The 6344-nt window shown below is 32.8% G+C and overlaps 1 pseudogene; it reads right to left on the bottom strand.

Moving 5' to 3' along the window:
• Nucleotides 1-1730: 1730 nt before the first annotated feature.
• Nucleotides 1731-3644, bottom strand: LOC140886193 (uncharacterized; annotated as a pseudogene).
• Nucleotides 3645-6344: the final 2700 nt, after the last annotated feature.

Raw genomic sequence — 6344 nt, 5'->3', positions numbered from 1 at the left:
TATGAAAATGGATTTTTATCAATTATAATTCTTTCTAGAATTATGACAAAGCTTTGCTTTGTGTATCAAATCAAACTTATCAAAGCTTCATAAAATTTTTGGCGTTTGTCGGTTGTTCTTCTTCGTGGATTGTCAGAAACAAGTTTTTTAAAGGTTCCGTTGAAATTGATTGTTTGTCTCGTAATTATATGTTGCTAGTTTCGTTGTAACTAGAGGTGGATATATGAAAACTTACTTATGTCAAAAAGATTGGGACAACACAATTGATTTCTTTTTGTCTATTGGATTGAGGGTATGATTCAATATTATCGTGTTTGCTTTCCATACAAAAAGAATTCTTATCATTCGGTATCAAAGCTTAAGTTTCCTTTGATTCAAGTAAGTCATATATTTTGTTTTATTCTTCGTTTTTCGTGTTCTTCGTTTTTTGTGTTAGTCGTTCTTCATCCTTCGTTTTTTGTCTGAGTATTTTTTTTAAAATTAAAATTTCTATGTCGTTTTTAACAACCTTGTTGCTCAAGTCTCGTGTCTTGTGCTACAAGTTATTATTTTTTTTAAAAAAAATTCTAAAATTTTAAAAAAAAAAAGAGAATTTCGAATTTGGTGAGGAAAAAAAGGGTGAAAAAAAAGGGGGAGAGAAGAAGCAAGAAAAATTGTGGCTAAATTTCTTGCAGGTAAAGGGCAAGATTTGAGGACAAATCATTTTTGTAAAAAGGGAGTCTGATATGAATCTAGAAGGCTATCTAAGATTCATATTGTTCCAAGATTTTTGTCATAATTTACCATCGAGATTAGAAGGAATTAGGATTCATGACAATCAAGTTGGGGAGCCAAGTTGGAATGCATGGAGCTCGAGGTGGAGGACTGAAATTTATTGGCGACTCTTAAGTGATCAAAATCCAATCTTCACCATTCAAATGTAGTTTAGGATTTATAAAGCAACAGTTCAAATTTCAGCTCGATCCGATGGCAAGAACTCAAAATATGAATTTTTCAAGAATAATGCACAAATTGGAACAGACGAAGCGGCCCAGCGCCCCAACGCCGTCCCGGATTTACGCACACTCGGCGTGTAGTGTGTGTTTTCAGATTTTTGTGTATTTTTTTTTATTGTTTTGAGTATTTTTGATTATTTTGAGTATTCTAAGCCTATTAGGAGACTTTTAGATAATAATATTTTGATATATTTTGTATTATTTTGCTTTATCTTTTATTATTTTGTAATTGTATTATAAATACAACATATACATTTATTATTGGATATAGAATGAAAATTATGAAAATTGATTTTTATCAATTATAATTCTTTCTAGAATTATGACAAAGCTTTGCTTTGTGTATCAAATCAAGCTTATCAAAGTTTCATAAACTTTGTGGCGTTTGTCGATTGTTCTTCTTCGTGGATTATCAGAAACAAGTTTTCTAAAGGTTCCGTTGAGATCGATTGTTTATCTCGTGACTATTTGTTGCTAGTTTCATTGTAAACTAGAGGTGCATATCCGAAAACTTACTTGTGTCAAAAATATTGGGACAACACAATTGATTTCTTTTTGTCTATTGGATTGAGGGTACGATTCGATATAATCGTGTTTGCTTTCCATACAACGAGAATTCTTATCAGAATGGGTTGTCCAGACAACAGAAAATAACCAGACGTGAGCATAAGAAGCTCAATACGGTAGTATGACTGTATGAGTATAAAAGTACTCAAAAACATTGTTTACAAAAGTGTTGTTCACAGCTGAAGAGAAAAGATAGTGTAGTATCGTGTGAGTTGCATACATAATGCTTGAGATGAGGTTGAATGAGCAAGATACTGAACGCTGCAGCACCAAAAAATTAGTTAAATAAAGAATCATATGTTTTAAACCAGCAGCCAAAAAGTAATTAATGCCCATGCGAGTCACCAAAACAATATCACAACAAAGAGGCAAGTCAATAAATCGAGGAGATATTAGACCATCTCATTGTTTGTTGCATACCAACAATAGAAATGCATGAGCAAGCAACTCTTGCATGACGTTTCACACGTAGACTCAAGCTCATGTCTGAGAAAACAACCTTATGGAATTCTTGAATAAAGCCAAAAACCTTCAAGAAAATAGTAAACTATCAATCAGAACTCTACATTTAGCTTCAACAAATTCAACTGTAAATGGTTAACATGTTTAACTCTTTACAAATATCCTTCCAACATATCTCATTCATTTAAGATATAATACAGCAATTGTGTGTTGCCTCAACCCCCATTCCCGCATGACCAAAGCAATATTATGAGAAACTCCGTCACAACTCAAAAAATCAAAAAATAAGGATAAAACTCCAAAACTGTAACAACATAAGCAGTAACAACACGCGCTAAATCAAAAAATAAGGATAAAACACCAAAACTATAGCAACGCATGATAAAAGGCTACAATCGAGATCAAGCAGCTATAAGCAAGATTTTTGCAGAAAAACCAAGAACATTCAAACTTACATACCAAATGCACATTTAAGCATTGGCTATCATCCGTTCATGAAAGTCGATTTAAAAGCTTCCTTCGTTGCCTTTTGAAGCCTCTTCACTAGTATCACTAACATCTGCTTCGTCCTTTGTTTGCTCTTCTTTTGCTGTCCAACCATACATTTTTCTCCTAGCTTCTCTACATGCTGCGCGCTCCTCTAATTTTAGTTCCTTGAATTGTTGTTCGATGTTGGCCTCGTCCTCTTGAGAAAAGAAAACTAGCTCCATCTCCCCGAGATCTAAATACATCTTATGAATCTTAGATTTCCAGTAAAGGCCTATTTTCGTGTCCATCTTGTGGTACGGTGTCTTCAACAAGTACTCATTAATCCCACCAGCCTAGTCTATGCAGCGCAATGCATGAGTTGTTAGCTTAACGAGAACATGACGATCAAGAATGTAGCTGAAGAGCCGCTTCTCTTGCATATTGGGCTTCCATGTCCTCCTACTCCTGGCAACATCACCAAATTGAGAAGTATGATAAGGGAAGTTCAACAAGATAATCCAGAGTGCTGTAAAAGAAACCAGAAGTATTTTCCAACTAACACAACGATAAATTTAATTCAAACATGTATCTCTAACTTAAAGTTGCTCAGTCAATATTTTAGCTCACCTTAAGGATAGAAAAGTCCAACCCAAACATACAGACATACAGCACAAGGAACCACGAATATTCCCATTTCAATGGTTTTTACTACGACTTGAACTATGATAGGTTCATTCTTCTAAGTAAGACAAACTCTGACATTTATGTTGCACAAGGAACAAAGCTACTGCCAGCTTCAGCACTTTTTTTTTTGGGACGACACAGTCAATCACCGTTCGATGCAATTTCAGCCAGTAGCATTAGTAACACTAAACCGCCTCCACTCTCAAATTCCACCAGCTGCCTCTCATCGCATTTCAAAAGACATAAACCAAGAAACATGAAAACTTACTTGTTGCCGCCGTCTTCACTGATACGATTTCCGAACTGGATATGGCGACAAGCGTAAAGCCCTCTGTGAGCCTGGCCCATCACAACTTTGCTACCCGGAACATATTTTTTCAATTGCTCTTTCACTCCCGGAGCTAAATTATTATCGCCGCCAATTTTCTTCACAATTTTCTTCATCATTTCCTGTGATCTAAACGCCATTATTTTCCCTCTCAATAACTGAATACGGATCGGGGCCTGAGAATCGAAACAATGTTTTAATTTGGGGGATAAGGTTTTAGGAATCGGAATGGGTCACGATGGAATTGCACTACAGAGTTGAGGTCTGAGGCGACCTGTTAGTAATCAAATTTACGAGCGAGTGTTTGCAATAGATTGTGGTTTTGTAGAAGTGATAAATTTATAGATTATAACAAAGTTAAGAAAAATCAAAAGTTGGTAGTGTTTGAAAACAAATGTGAAAATCTAAAAATCAAAGTTTGGTAGTGTTTGATAAATAAGTGATTAGAGTGATTTTAACAATGACCTTCTTATTAGAATCACTTTTGGAGAATCATAATCACCACATGACTAGCTTTTGGATTTCAATTAAGTTAATAATAAGCTAACACATAATCTAGGTTTAAGAAACACACAAAAATGATTTTTTTAATCCAAAAGCAAACAATCACTTTTTTAGTGATTGCAAATACTCCCTTAGTTTGGACTCAGAAGCTAAAAAATAATAATAATAAAATTGAATCGATTATGGATTGTTTTGCTATTTCTCGATCAATTATTATTTACTAGCGTTTCTTACACGCAATATGTGAGAATTTATTTTTAAAAAAAAAATTGTTGACGAGAGCCATATGTACCCAAATTTTTCATCGATTAGCGGTCGATGATTTGTTTTAAAAAAAATCTAATTATCGTATTCTCAATTTAATTCGATCAATTATTTTGGTTAAATAGATATTTTACTCACCTTTAATTGCGTAAGTCATCGATTTGAGCAGTAGTGTTATAAAATCTCCGTCTCTAAAAATTGAGGTTAAAAATTTACGTTAACATAAACATTTTCATTTCATTGTCATTTACTATGCATTTTTGAAATTGTGTTATTTTAAACTGTATCTTCTTTAAAATATTTAAATATGCTATCTTAAATTATTTATATTTTAAAAATATATTTGTAAAACCTTTGCTTACATGGAACCTTTTATTGAGGACTAGGTAGGTCACCTCAATTCTTGAGGTGTTTACCTAGTTTACAGTAGTATAATAGGGAGGGAATCAAAGGAAAATTAATAAAGCAAAGATATCAACAGAAGACTTCCGATCTATAAATGTTAGAGATTGATTTACTGTGCCACAACAAGGTGTGAATGAAAGCCTCATTAACTACAAATCAAGAATGATAAAAAAATTTATGTGGTCCTCTTTGTTGTATGGGTGCAAGATCAACACACAAAAAGTTTGTAGGTAAAAAAAGGATAGTAGACAGAACAATTGTTACCTGAAAAACTAAATAATGTAGTGTAATAACATAGTTGAGAATTTTATCAAACTTGGACTTTTCATATAAACTTAACTTTCGATAATGTGGAACTAATTTACGATGTCAAAATTTCAAGGGATACAGTATGTAATATTTTCATAATTTAATTTGGTAAAGTATTAATAAAGCTTATAACTCTACAAATTCGAGGTATTAAGTCATCATAATTCGACAGAAGAAAACTACAATGAGAAGCCAACTGAATAAACACACTACTGTAAAATATTGTGAAAAATACTCGCAAGTATACGAGTATCAAGTTTTAATATAGTGATAAATCAAGTATTGTTCCCACAAGGAGTAAATTAAAAATATTCAGTTTTTGTAATTAAAATAGTCTTAATTTTACCTAGAAAATCAATAACTGAGAGGTTTTGTATAAAATAAAATAATCAGGGGATTTAAAAGCACGCACACAATATTCAGAGATTTATCAATCAGAGGAAAAATGGTATAGAGGTTTAGATTTCATCTGGTTTCAACAACAATCAATCCTAATTAATTAATCTTCATGAATTTCAGTCAATTAATAGCCAAGAACACTTAAGTTTATTATTCCCTTCTCCCGAACAACAAATAATGTTTATCAACTACAATTCAATTTTAATATCCCTATTAAGAATCTACTTGCAGTGATCTATGCAAAACAATGTTCTTTTTAAAAGCTCTATTAAAATTATATACTCTTCCGAGATATATAAATAATTAACAGTGTAAATTATATTGGTCCTATTCAAAATCTCCTCTCTCGAGTGCCAGATTTCAAATAAATATTACAATTCAATTAGTGATCAGGTAATTCAAAAGACAATCAAATCTAGAAAAAACAATTAATCTAGAAGAAACACAACAATAATCAAATCAAAAATTCATGAAAGCGTCTACACCAGGTTTCATCCGACCTCTAGACTCTAAAAAATTAGTTCATAATAAAATTCTAAAAACAATAATTCAAGTTCAAAAAATTCAACATCAAATCAGAATTTAATAAATAAAAGATAAAGAAAACAAATCCGTCGATGCGATGTCATGTTCGGTCTATCAATCTTCGTCTTTGTTCTTCAAATTAAGCACAGATTTCCTTCAGAAAATCACATGATCATCTCTCTGATTTCTTATCTGATTCACATACGTGTGTGTGGCGACTTCTCCTTTATTCTGATATTGCACAACCTTTTTATATCGTCACACAACAGCCCAATAAAAGCCCAATAAAGTTTCCTTTCGCGTAATATTTAAAACGATGAAATCTTGTCATGCGCGGGCGCTCCAGAAATCCTAGGCGGGCGCGCATAAGTCTCTGACTCCAATTCTTCACTCTCACAGAAAGTTGCACGTTTGCTCATGGTTTCTTCTCTTTA

This window comes from Henckelia pumila, chromosome 3 (genome assembly GCF_033568475.1).
Source record: "Henckelia pumila isolate YLH828 chromosome 3, ASM3356847v2, whole genome shotgun sequence".
Taxonomy (NCBI): Eukaryota; Viridiplantae; Streptophyta; class Magnoliopsida; order Lamiales; family Gesneriaceae; genus Henckelia; species Henckelia pumila.
This window is presented reverse-complemented; position numbering and strand designations above follow the sequence as displayed.